A 16,468-nucleotide genomic window follows, 5' to 3' on the forward strand; every position below is an offset into this window, starting at 1 on the left:
ACTGGGGCAAACTGCAGTCTGTAAAGGCCACTTATCATTGGCAAGGGGGTCAGACCAGCTGCCTCTGCCTATTTCCGGGCTGTACCTCCCAGCCCCAGTACCTGCATAGACCTTTATAAAAGGCCTTAGCCTGGGGAGTTGCCAGGCTGGAGCTCCTCTTGCCCTTCCCCAGCACTGCTCTGCTTCAAGTACCTTAGTCCCAAGCAGCTAAGTCCTTCTCCATCTAAGGCTGGAGAGAGATTCTGAACCAGCTCCTCCCTTAGGCCTTCTTGTACTCCCAACCTGGCACTGATTGGCTACCTCAAGCCTGCTCCTGATTGGCTCCCTGGGGCAGCCCTTTCCCAGGGCTGTTTTTAACACCACACCAGAGTGGGGTGACTGCCCCACTACAAGCACCTATAAAAGGAACAGGTTCTTAGAAAGGTTGTTGCTACTAGAAGAAGTAAATACTGTCCATTTCCTGAAGGATTGCTACATATTATATGCATCTTCGTTTGCTTATATGTGAGTTATGAGCCTTATTTGAATAAGTAACCAAGAGCAATTCAGGGCCTTTATGAAAGGATGTTTTACTTTTTTCAGTTCTCTAAATAACTAGCCAAGCATCTATCCTCAAGAGATCTGTATCAAAAAAGGGTCTCCTATTTTGGGCGGGGGGGAGGTATGGGCAGAAGCACACCTATCTGACAGCCTGTACTGAGACAGACTAGAGAGACATTTGCTAGATTATTGCATATCACAGGTTTCTGCATATCTCAGTTGTCTTGGATGGCAAAAGTGCCAACTGGTAAAAAGCATGGTTGATTAGAACACACCATGATGAAAGTTACTTGATATCAGTGAAACAGCCTCTAAAGATGAGAAGGTTATTTCCCAAAAAAATGGCATTGATTATATCTGACTATGTAAAACAAGCATGAAAACAGCACAAGGGATATCTGGCTGACAACGTGTCACTAAAAGGAAAGGGTACTGTGGCTAGAAAAGTCACTTCAGAGGAGAAACAGGGGAATTGGTTGCAACAATCTGAACTCTCAAATCAGGAAGCCTCCTGTAGCACATGGTGCCATAGTTCCCTCAGTAAAAATGATCCCTTAGACTCAGAGAAAATGAAAACGCATTGCAGTGATAGGAAATATGACAGTGGCAAATGCTGCTTGCACTTTTCAGGGAAGAATGAAAACCCCAAACAGGCTAGCAAGAATAACAAGCGTTTAGTCAATGCAACTGCAGAAAGATTTGAAGCTGTCATTTTGCAAGGTGAAACCCCAGTGGTATATGCCTCTACAGTAATGGGAAAAAATACAACAGAAATTGAGGAGAGATTGCTGTAAGCATTTTCATGAATGCAAATATATATGGTGTTATCTTGATTGTCCAAAACCCAGTTAACAAAAACTCTCAGTTAAATGAAAGTATGATATGTTCTCTGAGGTCTGAATAGCCAGCTGAAGAAGGCAGAACGATGAGCTGGCTGAGCTCAAGGACAGAACAAAAAAATTACATTATGTACAGTGTCCACAAGGGCACCAATGGAATAGGTTCTCTAGCCCAAAAGGAGCAAAGCAGAGCTCTGACCTCACACTACAGATGTTTTGACTATGACAAATGTGTAATCTTACAAAAACAAGATATAGATAGATAGTGCTGTAGATCCTGAAGTCACTTGAGATGGCTCCTGGTAGGCCGTCTACTGCCATGTTGGCATGGTGAGCCTAGAACTATTCCTAAGTTGCCAAGTACAATAAGCCTGGGCAATTCCACCAGTACACCGAAAATAGCCAGGGAAAAAGCAAGAATATCTCATCATGTAATACCTTCATGGGGGTTGTGCAGTTGAAATTTCTGTGAGATGCTATGCAACTAAAAATAAGTGATAATAAGTGGAAATTGTGACAACACCTTTTGAAGCAAGATGCTGCAAATAACTCATAAAACACGTGTGGACAATAGGAAATGTGAAGGGAGATCAAGGCATGTAACGGCACAGAGTAACAGAGGAATTAAAGATCCACAGAGAGATTTTTCTCTGTATGCATACTTTACTCCTGTTGACACAAAAGGGGCTTATACACATGTGTGAAGAATAGATCTCATAGAATCCAAGTGTGAAAGGCTCAATAAATACAAACAGAACATGACAGAGGCATTAAAACCACATAAGTTCCCTAAGCCACCTTGATCCAAGGTTGGTGCAGTTTTATTTGAGTTCAGTGGGAAGGATTATGCTGACAGACTAAATTCCATTTCAAAACTGATATGCTGCATAATACAGTACATCAAATAGCACTGTAATAATGCATTATATATGACAACTTGCATGCCATAACACTGCAGATGAATTAATAACAGAGCACTCCACCCTATAGCGACCTGATCATGAGCAATTCTGAGCACCCTCTACTTCCATTGACTATAATGGAAGTTGTAAGTGCCTCGTAGGTTAAGCCCTAAGATAGAAAACGGTTGGACTTAGCCTTTTTGTAAAATGCAAGCTTCAAAACAACTAACAATTCCACAAGACCCCATTCCCAGGAACTACTCCACGATTACTCTCCCACTTACAATTTTTGTATCTGGTTTCTGCTGGCACTTGTTTCTTAAAGGCTATGGTTTAATGAGGCTGCAACTTTATTCATTTAAAATATCTGCCTGTACCCAGAAACAAATTAGACAGTTTGGGAGGGGGTGTCGGCTGTCTGGTGCTCCTGATGTAAGAGCCCCAAGCACCCTTCTTCAGCTCTCTTAAATGGGGTTACAAAAACAAGGGGGTCAGCTCCCTGTTGTACAAGACGTAGGAGCCCCAAACCCCCCTTACTCCAGTCCATTTTATGCCAAAAGGAGGCACCAGCAAAATGCTTGGCTGCCTCTCCCTCTGGACCCCAGATATTCACAGATTCCTTCCTTTTTTTAAAATCAAGGTGAACTATATTTGCCTCCAGTGTCCACTCCCAGGCTACCAAACAGTGTACATGGTACATCACCCTTCTTTTCATGCCAGCTCAGGATTGCCTCACTCCCAAAACCCAGCTGTGAATTGCCCAATGATCTGAAGGCCCTGCTAGTGCACCCAGTATACAATACTGTGCCTGCAAGTCCACAACACCACTCACTTGGTCCATGTGCATAATCCTGAAAGTGGAAATACAAGAAAATTTGCTCTGATTTTCTACCTGGGATCTCACGTGCGTCCTGTATGTACTTGAATGCCATCATCTAATTGCCTGAATCGCTGTGGCCCTAGCCCTAGCTGGGCTACCGTCATTGCAGCAGCTATCTGCAAAGAGCAGGAACCAAATTCATGCGCTGGTAGTCCCAGGGTTGTAAGCCCCTTATAGAATCATAGACTTTAAGGTCAGAACGGACCATTATGATCATCTAGTCTGACCTCCTGCACAATGCAGGCCACAGAATCTCACCCACCCACTCCTGTAACAAACCTCTAACCTGTGTCTGGGCTATTGAAGTCCTCAAATCGTGGTTTAAAGACTTCAAGGTGCAGAGAATCCTCCAGCAAGTGACCTGTGCCCCATGCTGCAGAGGAAGGCGAAAAACCCCCATACCCTCTGTCAATCTGCCCTGGAGGAAAATTCCTTCCCGACCCCAAATATGGCGATCAGCTAAACCCTGAGCATGTGGGGAAGACTCACCAGCCAGACACCCAGGAAAGCATTCTCTGTAGTAACTCAGATCCCACCCCATCTAACATCCCATCACAGGCCATTGGGCATATCTACCGCTAATAGTTGAAGATAATTAATTGCCAAAATTAGGCTACCCCATCATATCATCCCTTCCATAAACTTATCAAGCTTAGTCTTGAAGCCAGATATGTCTTTTGCCCCCACTGCTTCCCTTGGAAGACTGTTCCAGAACTTCACTCCTCTGATGGTTAGAAACCTTCGTCTAATTTCAAGTCTAAACTTCCTGATGGCCAGTTTATATCTGAAAACTCTCAGTTAAATGAAGAATTATTTGTTCTTGTGTCCACATTGGTACTGAGCTTAAATAATTCTTCTCCCTCCATGGTATTTATCCCTTTGATATATTTATAGAGAGCAATCATATCTCCTCTCAGCCTTCTTTTGGTAAGGCTAAACAAGCCAAGCTCTTTGAGTCTCCTTTCATAAGACAGGTTTTCCATTTCTCAGATCATCCTAGTAGCCCTTCTCTGTACCTGTTCCAGTTTGAATTCATCTTTCTTAAATATGGGAGACCAGAACTGCACACAATATTCCAGATGAGGTCTCACTAGTGCCTTGTATAATGGTACTAACATCTCCTTATCTCTACTGGAAATACCTCACCTGATGCATCCCAAGACCGCATTAGCTTTTTTCATGGCCATATCACATTGGCGGCTCCTAGTCATCCTGTGATCAACCACTACTCCGAGGTCCTTCTCCTCCTCTGTTACTTCCAAGTTTTGCATCCCCAGTTTATAACAAAAATTATTGTTATTAATCCCTAAATGCATGACCTTGCACTTTTCGCTATTAAATTTCATCCTATTACTATTACTCCACTTTACAAGGTCATCCAGATCTTTCTGTATGATATCCCAGTCCTTCTGTGTATTGGCAATACCTCCCAGCTTTGTGTCATCCGCAAACTTTATTAGCACATTCCCACTTTTTGTGCCAAGGTCAGTAATAAAAAGATTAAATAAGATTGGTCCCAAAACCGATCCCTGAGGAACTCCATTAGTAACCTCCTTCTAGTCTGACAGTTCACCTTTCAGTGTGACCCATTGTACTCTTCCCTTTAACCAGTTCCTTATCCACCTTTCAATTTTCATATTGATCCCCATTTGTTTAGATATTGGGCCATGCCTAGATTATCCTTAACCTCCACTCCATCCTCGGTGTTTAACGGTCCCACTTCTCCTTTCTTTGTTTTCTTCTTATTTATATAGCTATAGAACCTTTTACTATTGGTTTGAATTCCCTTTGCAAGGTCCAACTCTACATGGCTTTTAGCCTTTCTCACTTTATCTCTACATGTTCTGACCTCAATACGGTAGCTTTCCTTGCTAATCCCTCCCATCTTCCACTCCTTGTAGGCATTCTGCTTTTTCTTAATCACCTCTCTAAGACACTTGCTCATCCAGCTTGGTCTAAAACTCCTGCCTATAATTTTTTCCCCTTTCTTGGGATGCAGGCTTCTGATAGTTTCTGCAACTTTGACTTGATGTAATTACAGGCCTCCTCCACCTTTAGATCCACAAGTTCTTCAGTCCAATCCACTTCCTTAACTAATTTCCTTAATTTTTTAAAGTTAGCTCTTTTGAAATCAAAAGCCGAGTCACATATCTATTTTTGTTTATCCTTCCATTTAGTTTGAACTGAATTAGCTCATGATCGCTCGAACCAAGGTTGTCCCCTACAACCATTTCTTCTATGAGGTCCTCACTACTCACCAAAACCAAATCTAAAATGGCATCCCCTCTTGTTGGTTCAGCAACTCTTTGGTGAAGGAATCCATCAGCTATCGTATCCAGGAAAATCTGAGTCCTATTATTATTACTAGCACTTGTCCTCCAGTCTATATCTGGGAAGTTAAAGTCTCCCATGATCACATAATTCCCATTAGTATTTACTTCATTAAAAACATTAAAGAGGTCTCTCTCCATATCCAGATCAGATCCCGGCGGTCTATAGCACACCCCAAGCACTATCCCAGGGGAGTCTCTAGTAGCTTTCTTCCCCAATGTGATTTTTGCCCAGACAGACTCGGTCTTATCCATTCCATCACTTCTTATTTCTTTACAGTCTACCTCATCATTGATATACAATGCTAATAGATGGAGAATTAATATTTTTTTAAAAACTACCAAAAATGCCAAACAGTTGTCAGTCATGCAGGAATTGAGTGAGTGGGACTCCAAGGAGATAAACAATAATAGTACTTAATAAGATAATAGAATTTCTAACAGCCATAGTATATGCAGTTCAATTATGTTTATTGGAGTATATAATAAAAGACACCCTTCCGCTTAAAACCTGAAAGCATAGATCTGACTAAACCACAGTAGCTACAAACCAGCTACTGAAAGAGTGTCAGTTCAGGAGATGCAATTCCAGGCTCCAGATGAAATGCCCATATCAAAGTAGTAACAAAAGAAGGAGCAATACTGAGAACTACACACTGAAATATGATAAGTAAGCTTTCTAAATGTAAGAAGAATGCATTTTGACAGATGAACAAGAGTGAGAATAATCCTCTCATCTGTTTGGAGTGTCTGAGGCAGACAAAGCTGACCTCCTACATTATATTTATGTCTGAAATATGTCTAAGCAATATCTTAGCAACATGATTTATATTTACCCATTGTCTAACAAAACAAAAAAGCCTACATTAAAAGAGTATGAAGGGTCTGATTTTGTTTGCTAATTTCCTCGGCTATATTTTTGGACGGGGACAGAGGGTTAGAGTAATTACTTATTGCAAAGAAAGATGGGCCTGAAGAAAATCCCCAGATGCCTAAATGTTATCACCTTAAAAACTCCTGGTCCAGATTTTGGTCCAGATTTTGTAGGTTTTCCCATTTTTAACCTCCAAAATCTATTTTTGTTTTCCTGTATGCCAGGATTTGTTAATTCAACTTAAGTTATTAATGGTTGGTCTTTTCCATTGTACAGTCCTAAAAATCACCATATACCAGCTAGTTATTAGTCTCAAAGATTTTACTTTGCAGGGGTATGTGGGAACATACCTTTGGCTTCTATCCATGTAGTTTTACAACCTTCATTTTTCTTTGCTTTTTGAGCTTCAGTGAATAAAAAAAAAATTAAAAGTTAGAATTGCTGCATTTTATCTAGTATCATATGAAAAATCAGGTCATCCTGCACAATTCAGGTGAAACTATAAATTGGCACAGATTTCATGAAACTTAGTGAACTTTTTAAGAAACTTGGTCTGAGTTCCAAGTGTGTAATAAAATCCCAAACCAAGTGAGTATTATATAGTTTCAGGTTTTATTTTGAACACTTGGCCTGAAAATCCTCATGCTTTGCCTCAGGCCAAGCAATGATTTATTTTTGTTGTGGAAATGTTGAAGCAAATAAGTCAAGACATTTCTGAGTTATAAGGCTCTGCAAAATTAACATGTTTTGGACTTCTGAAAAAAATGTGTCTAATAATATTTTGGGAAATCACCTATAACCCATAATAAATGTCTTTTATTATTTCAAACTTCCTAGGCACTTAGAATGAATATATAGAACAATTTTTATTGTTTGTTTGCTTGTTTTTAAATCTAACCATAAAGTTATTTTAAGTTTAATTGCAAGTTGTTTATGCATGAATAACTATACTGGGGAACTGGCTCCATATCAAAATCCTTGCAAAAATGATCTCGTGTTAGCAAGTCTGCAGCAAAATAGCTATCTGTCTGAAAATTGGTTCCGAATCAGTAGGCCTGACTCTCCAGTGTCCTCCAGATGCTGTGCTTTGCTCTAGCTGGTTAAAGTAGCTGTAACCCTACTTCAAATGGCCCTGAGGGGATTGTCTCTATGGAGACAATCACAAGAACTAGGGGTTAACACAAGAACTAGGGGTCACCAAATGAAATTAATAGACAGCAGGTTTAAAACGAACAAAACGAAGTATTTCTTAAAACACAGTCAACCCATGGAGGATGGGTTGCCAGAGGATGTTGTGAAGGCCAAGACTATAACAGGGTTCAAAAAAGAACTAGATAATTTCATGGAGCATAGGTCCATCAATGGCTATTAGCCAGGATGGGCAGGGATAGTGTCCCTAGCCTCTGTTTGCCAGAAGCTTGGAATGGGTGACATGGGATAGATCACCTGTTCTGTTCATTCCCTCTGGATCACCTGGCATTGGCCACTGTTAGTAGACAGGACACTGGCTTGATGGACCTTTGGTCTGACGTAGCATGGTCATTCTTATGAGAGGAATTTCTGGGTGGTACAGAGCCACTGTAGCAACCCTCCACCAGCTTTGCACCTGCTCTGAAAAGTGGGTATGATTGGGGCATCTCTACACATCAGTAATCACCAGCTGCCAGAACAGCAGATGGGGCCAGCACAAAGATGTGTTAAAATCACCTCTGTGCCTCCCGCAGCCCTGCCTCTGGACTGGCACCAAGCACAACTTGGCCAACATAAAGGGTCTGAGCTAGTGAGTGTGTTGGGAATCGGCTGTTCGTGTCAAGGCACCTGTGGAGGAATGCTTATACATCAGATAACTGGCTCACTTTTCCCTTTTTTCACATTTTACTTTTTCTGCCCCCTCCCTCTCTCAACTCTCCTATTGTGTACCTCCAATCACCCATCCCAAGCCCCTACTCAACAAAAGGCTATGAGCTGCTGCATGTGTGCGTGGGTGATATGCAACGACAACAAACAAAATAATCACATAGTTATACTGTTGAACAATGAACTTTATTATAATGAAAGAAATAGTATTGTTGCCCCTTTCTGACCCAAGCAGTTAGTTGAAGTTACAGTTCAGGGTAGAAACTGATGATACAGTCTGGGATTTTGTTTTAGGCAATCTTGTTCATTTACAAGGAACGTACAGGGTCCTGATTCTCTAAATGGAGAAGGAACCAGAAACAAAAGAATAGTTTCTTAGCTTAGAGCCCCAAGACTCTTTAGCCAACACCAGACCCCAAAACACACTTTTTCCAGACTCACACCTCATGCTTGTAGGCTGCTGGTTACCTTTCTTACTTTTTGCCTCCGTCTCTCTCAGGGCTTGTCTCAAATTGAAATGATCTAGTGGCACAGCTGCACCACTGCAGCACTTCAGTGTAGACAATACCTTCTCTAAAAGGAGTGGAAAAGCCACACCCCGGAGAGATGTAACTCTTCCGACCTAACCCCCAGTGTAGGCAGTGCTAGGTGGATGGAAGAATTCTTCCATTGACCTAGAACATAAGAAGATAAGTATGGCCATACTGGATCAGACCAATGGTCCATCAACTTGTCTTCCGACAGCAGTCAATGCCAGATACTTCCAAAGGAATGAACAGAATGGGGAAATTATCAAGTGATCCATCTCATCATCCAGTCCCAGCATCTAGCAGTCAGAGGTTTTAGGACCCCCAGAGCATGGGGTTGCATCCCTGACAATTTTGGCTAATAGCCATTGGTGGACCTATTCTCCATGAACTTACCAGATTCTTCACTGAATCCAGTAATAGTTTTGGCCTTTGCAACAAGTTCCATAGTTGACTGTGAATTGTATGAAGTATTTCCTTTTGTTTGATTTAAATCTGCTGCCCATTAATTTCATTGGATGACCCCTGGTTCTTGTGTTATGTGAAGGAGTAAATAACACTCCTTTGGTGAGGGACCTTGTCAAAGGCTTTCTGAAAGTCCAAGTATATTATATCATAGAATCATAGACTCTTAGGACTGGAATAAGACTCTTAGGACTGCTCAGGGTCATATCTTGCCATATCATTAGTGCTCACATGGATGAGTAGTATGGGTCAGGAGTCAGAGGGTCGGATGATCCTTAACAAACCTTCCGATATGCCCCCAGGCAGCATACCTTCCGGGATGCCATGTCAGGACGACAGATGGGTGCTTCTGTTCCCCTCAGAAGAGAGTCACCAACCACCACCATCATATGTTTCCTCTTGGGAGTGGTGGCTGTGATCCTCCAAGCCTTGGGGGTATGTGGCTTCTCCTCCTCCACCTTGGGGGGAAATTCCTGATCGCTCATTGTCAGGGCAGCATAATGGTTCTTCACCACTTGATGGGTGGGTTAGGAATAGGGGTGCAGCACCGCCTACTGCCAGAAGTAACCAGCAGCCAGTGTCTGCCCTGTGACTGAGCCATATCCTCCTCCACCAGTGGAGTGACACAGTCCACTGTAGCTGGATAGCTTCCTCAGTCTTGGACTTCTCCATATGAATACTCTCAATGAATTCTTCACATGTATGGATGCTCCTCAGCCTAGCCACCTCCTCCTGTAGCTCTCCCACATGCTTCCTGAGAGATTCCACTAGAAGACACATTTCACGCTGGATGGTCCCACCAGCCTGGATTTCTGAGAGTGGAAAATGCAGGTCACAGTTTCTGCAAATCTACACCAGGATCTGGGTAGAGGCATCCATGGTTAGGTTCTCTGTCTGGATACAGGTGCAGGGGGAGGAGACAGGAGCAGCATCGACACTGGCGTTACGGACCTTCTTAACCATAGTGATTATATTACAACTCCTTCTTACAACCTCCTGTTTGAGGTCCCCTGTTCACTAGCTCCCCTTGATCGCTTATCCACTGGATCACCCTTGTCAATAAGTTTGTTGACCCCTCAAAAATTCTAACAGATTGGTGAAGCATGATGTCTCTTTACAAAAGCCGTGTTGACTCTTCCTCAACAAATTGTGTTCATCTATGTGTCTGATAATTCTGTTCTTTACTACAGTTTCAACCAATTTGCCTGGTACTGAAGTTAGGCTTACTGGAGCCTTTTTTTAAAATTGGCATCACATTAGCTTTCCTCCTATCATCTGGTATAGAGGCTGATTCAAGTGACACGTTATGTGCCATAGTTAGTAGTTCTGCCTTTTCATATCTGCGTGCCTTCAGAATTCTTGGGTGGATACCATCTGGACCTGGTGACTTATTACAGTTTAATCTATGAATTTGTTCTAAAACTTCCTCTATCAACTCCTCAATTTTGGACAGTTCCCCAGATTTGTCAGATAAAAAGAATGGCTCAGATATGAGAATCTCCCTCACATCCTCTGCAGTGAAGACTGATGTAAAGAATTCATTTAGCTTCTCCACAACAGCCTTGTCTTCCTTGAGTGCTCTTTTAGCACCTCAATCATCCAGTGGCCCCACTGATTGTTTGGCAGGCTTTCTGCTACCACCTCTCAGGGAGGCAGATTATCTATGCCAATGGGAGAATCTCTCCTGTCAATGTAGGTAGTGTCTACTCTGAAGCACTACAGCGGCACAGCCACTGTGACTCTGTAACTGTTCCAGTGTAGACATACCCAGAGTTTCTGCCTGGAACTTCCTCCTGCCCCTCTTGTGCCTGGCTTCCTTCTACCGTTTTATACAAACGGTAAAAATGTCCTCACAAATTCCTTTGCTTGTACCAGGCTAAAATCCTTAAGGTTATCAGACTATTTTTTCCAGATAGATGTTACAGGTTTTAGATATCCTCTAATTAAGTCCTTACTCAATAACCTGTAATGGCTCTTTCTGAGCAAATAGGAACAAATAAGTTAATACAACGTGTAATTAGGAAATATTTAAAAGGCCTAATATTCACTACCTCATTTAATTATGTAATTATGGAGTTATCAAAGTGGATTCTTGACATGAAAGACTAATGGCTCCTATCATGTCAAGGCCTTAGAGAAGAATTAGCTTACAGATCTGACCTCAGACATTCCAGATTATTATGTATAAAATGCTTAAAAATGAGCAGCTCTTCAGTTACACTGTACCAACCACCGGAAGCACACTTAATATAAATATTGGTTAATAAACAGCTAATTTTTCTGCCCCCATGGACTTCTCTGCAGATTGCCTGAGCAAAATATCCAAACTTGAAAGCATAAAGGTAAGCACAAAAATCCATGTTAAGGCATGTGAATACAGTGACCACTCTTAAAATAGTTCTGCCATTTTAAAAGCCCTTACACCTCTTTCGTTTCCTAGCCACTTGCTGGAGGATTATCTGCTCCCTGAAGTCTTTAAACCACGATTTGAGGACTTCAATAGCTCAGACATAGGTGAGAGGTTTTTCGCAGGAGTGAAATTCTGTGGCCTGCGTTGTGCAGGAGGTCAGACTAGATGATCATAATGGTCCCTTCTGACCTAAATATCTATGAATCTATGAATGGAAAATATCAGTAGAACCAATTAAACTTTCAAACATTTAAGGTTGAATAGTGTAAACTTTTCTAGGTGCTTTCCCACCCCTGAGTGTCATAAATTATGCTAACATAAGCTGTTGTGTAGACATAGCCCGAGAGAGGATTAGGTCTTGGCCATTTTAGTGAAGTTAATTGTAATCAAGGGAAAGCATCTGAATCAGGTGAGAACAATGGCACTTTGGGAAATGCAAGAAATACAAGATCAAGCTCTGTGTGATTTTCATGAATGTTACTTCATTGACCTTATTAAATGCATAGTGAGATTTAGACATCTCCCTATAACTGTAATTGAATAGGTTTCAGAGTAGCAGCCATGTTAATCTGTATCCACAGAAAGAAAAGGCGTACTTGTGGCACCTTAGAGACTAACAAAATTTATTTGAGCATAAGCTTTCATGAGTTACAGCTCACTTCATCTGCATGCATCCAATGAAGTGAGCTGTAGCTCAAGAAAGCTTATGCTCAAATAAATTTGTTAGTCTCTGAGGTGCCACAAGTCCTCCTTTTCTTTTTGTAATTCAATAGAAAACTCTAAAGCTTGTATCTGTATATGCAATCTAAGATGTTACACAGCACTCATGCAGTTGGTGTAAGATGCATGAATTTCACAGGGCTCTAAGTCTAACAAAGAATTATCTTATTATTATTGTTAATGTATAATGTCCATCATAAAGCTTGAGAGATTGCCTAAAGAATAAATTTTAGCTGCTTTTAGCTTGGACACTCTAGTTACCTCCTCCAGACTTGAGAAAGAGCTCTGTGAAGCTCAAAAGCTTGTCCCTTGCACCAAAAGAAGATGGTCCAATAAAAGATATTACCTCACCTACCTTATCTCTCTCATATCCTGGGACTAACTCACCTACAAGAACACTGCAAATCATAAAGCTTTTTTCTCTCACTCAGTGGTATTAAATGTCAACATTAACATATCTCATATACATGATCTAGTATTCTTTGTATATTCATCAATTGGGTACAATCCTGCCTAATTTAGGCCAATGGGAGTTTTATGATTTACTTTAATAGCAGCAGAATCAAGCCCATAATATTTCCTATACTAACAAAACTATTTAATGTTGTTAGGTGAAATTATACTCTTTTTAATTTGTCATTACATAAAAAATGAGGCATCTCTTTGGTATGCGCTCATGTCTTGAATTGTGCCACAGTTTTGCTCTGTAGAGTCCATTATTTGTCATATTATGCTAGTTTAATGGGCAACCTTTCCAATCAATAGCATTAAATATCTTTCTTGGGACAATTTGCATTACGCAATGAGTAGCAACAGTGATCTCAGTCGACTTGATGGAATAGGCATTTAACACCAAAGACCTTTGGCCAAAAGTTTGAAAGCCTGGGTACCTGAAGTTAGGCAACTAGTTCCATATTTAATTGACCTGATTTTGAAAGGTGTGGCATAATCACAGTCCCATTTGAAACTTTGCAGCCCACAGTGAGCTGAGCTTCTCTGAAAATCAGGTCAGTTATAGGGGTGGCTAAATAAGAATATAGGTACCTAATTTTAGGCACTCACATTTGATCATTTTAACCTTTGTATTGTTGTGGGTATAGTTCAAGATGTTAGCATATATTAACATATATTATGCTAACCTGCTCTTTGTTTGTCATCCATTTAATTAGATGAATTCAGATATCTCTTTCTTATTAAACCTCATATATTGTCCTTTCATTAATAGTGTACTGGACAATAAATGAGATGTGCGAAGACATGTTACATGACAACTAAACTTTAAAGATGACAACTGATATGTGAGAAATATCTATTGTGATATGTGGACAATGAAATACATTTGAGAAGTTTTTAAAATAAGTGTAACATTGCCTTTGAATATCCTAACCTTCAGACATTTGTGGATTTTAACATTTCATTGTCCTATAAAGGGTTTTGATACATATTTACATCCTTTATTTCCAATTTAAAAAACTTTTTGTCTGTTTCTCTCTGCACTCCCACACTTCTTTTTCTACAGATTAAGAGTAATTTTTTTGTAAATATTCTATATCTGAAATATATCCTTATTGATTAGTCATGAGGTTTATATTAAATTAGTTCCATTCCCTTATTAGAGGAGCATAATTCTCAGACTTGGGTGTCCAGTGGAAATACCCACAGTAATTCTTGCCAGTAATCTAATTTGCTAGGAACATTCATGGAAAACTAACAGAAGGGATGCAAGCACAGAAAAAAGGAAAGTTAAACTTTTTTTATTTAAACAACGATTACTGGATTTTTAAAGATAATTGTGTATGTCTATAAATAAACTCTAAAAAGATGGTTCAATACAGCTAAATTTTTCTCAGTTAAAATAGCCAGATACAATTCATATCAGATAAAGCCAAAAAGGTATTTTGAAGATATAGTCGAAAAAATATATACATAAAGCAGTGTAGTTTAGGTCTTTATAACATCTCCATCCTATTGTGAACTAAAACCTTTTTAAGACACAGCAAAAGAAGAAAATACTTAACTATCGCATTGCCCTGGTAGATGAAGTGGTCGTTTCTTTTCTGGTGCTGTTCACAAAAATGTTAGTGTCCAGTTCCTGAGTACTCTCATATGATTGGTCCAACAGGATTATTAGCAGTCATTAATATTCCCATGGCACACAGTTCTGTAGCTTGTGAACTATGTAGCACTGTTCGAATAACTGTGATCTTCTCACCACCAGGAGAGAACATCAAATACTTTGCACTATGTTAAGTATGATGCAGTATATAGCTGTACCGTGCTTTGTACAGCAAGTTGCCAGATGCACCACAAAATAATGATCAGGAAAGCAGACATTTTAACTGTACTTCTTTTAATGGTCTTGCTTATGACCATCCTCTACCAAGTGTGAAACTGTGCTTTCTACCATGCTGCCCCCTGGTGGTTAGAATGTTCACCATCGTGCACTCAGCGTGACCTCCCTTTTCTATTTCAAATCCTATTTCTTTACACAGTCTCTTCAACAATGCTCCACACTTCCATCCTAATAAATATTGAAATAAATACAAAACAGAAATCCTCAAATCACTATGCTGTACATCTGCCTAGATGTATCCAACTATAAATATATCTATAACCTGCGTCCCAAATGCAGGTGTGGCAGTGCTTATCATAAAGAAGGTCAGGGCCCAAGTTGGTAATGGAGGTTAGGAGAAATGCTCTTGCCATTCTCCACCAATGCACTTGCAGTAGTGCGTGTGTATCTTGTATCTAAGGATACAAGAGCAGGGTCTCAGGCAGGACGAAAACAATTATTGAAAGAAACCATTGTGACCTTTAGTAGAACTGACATGTGTGACCTCATTGGCATAATGTCGTTGTTGGGACAATAATTCCCATTCTCTCTTTAGCATCTGGCATGGAACTTGGGGGGAAGATTAACACTGATGCAAATCCAGAAGACCATAGCATTTGCTAGCAGAGACTTGAAGGACACAGAAAGTGGAGATGCTCAGAGCTACTGGCTGTGCTTTTTGGAATGGAACAGTTCCATCAGTTCACTCTCGGATACAAGGTGGACATGCAGCCTAATCACAAGCCATTAGAAAACATCATGAAGAAGCCACTGCTGAGTGCACTCAAGTGACTACCAAGTATGATATTGAGACTCCAGTACTACAATGTCAGGAAATAGTACCACCCAGGGTGTCAGGGTGAAAAGCTCTGCCCTGAAGGCTGATACTCATTTTTACTAATTGTAGCAAGGGGATAACACAAGGAGAAGGATGCCAGCCTATTTGAAGAACTCGGTGTTTGCTGCTTGTTCAGCTCAGGGCAGTGTAGTGACATTAATGCCAAGTCAATAGTGTATGTTTTAAATGCAGAAGATTTGTGACCTGTGTACCATTTGGCACTGAAGAAATCTGTATATCTGATACTAATTTTTTGTTGTTGATGTGTAGTATTTGCTGTATTTTTGTAATTATAAGACTGTGTTTAGATTTATGAGGAGTCTTAGTTTGCCCTTAAATTGTCCTCTTATAGACCTAAAGATTTTTCAGTTTGAGCAGCTTTAGTACATTGTGGTGTCTTTATTCCAAAGTGAAGGAAGTCAGGGTATGGGCTTCCACAACTGTTCACATTCATATATTCATCTTATGTGTTATTATCCACAGATGGGAGTTCTGCTTTCAAAACAGATGAACCTGCTCACTATTCCAGCCGTAAAACAGCATTATAGTGGGTATTTGTATAATCAAAGTTTAGTGAGTTACAGATACGCACTTCACACCTGGGCATAGAGGCGTGCCTGAAACGAGCCAGGGAGTGCATAGAATCATACAATCATAGAATCATAGAATATCAGGGTTGGAAGGGACCCCAGAAGGTCATCTAGTCCAACCCCCTGCTCGAAGCAGGACCAATTCCCAGTTAAATCATCCCAGCCAGGGCTTTGTCAAGCCTGACCTTAAAAACCTCTAAGGAAGGAGATTCTACCACCTCCCTAGGTAACGCATTCCAGTGTTTCTACTGGCCAGGCATGAATGACCAAAGGAGAGCATACATGGAACAGTGCAAGGTGCTCCACAAAGAGTATAATGATTAAGAATGGAAGGAGAACCTACAGCATCACCCTTGGAAAGGTC

The sequence above is a fragment of the Chelonia mydas genome, chromosome 1, assembly GCF_015237465.2.
Source record: "Chelonia mydas isolate rCheMyd1 chromosome 1, rCheMyd1.pri.v2, whole genome shotgun sequence".
NCBI classification, from domain to species: Eukaryota; Metazoa; Chordata; order Testudines; family Cheloniidae; genus Chelonia; species Chelonia mydas.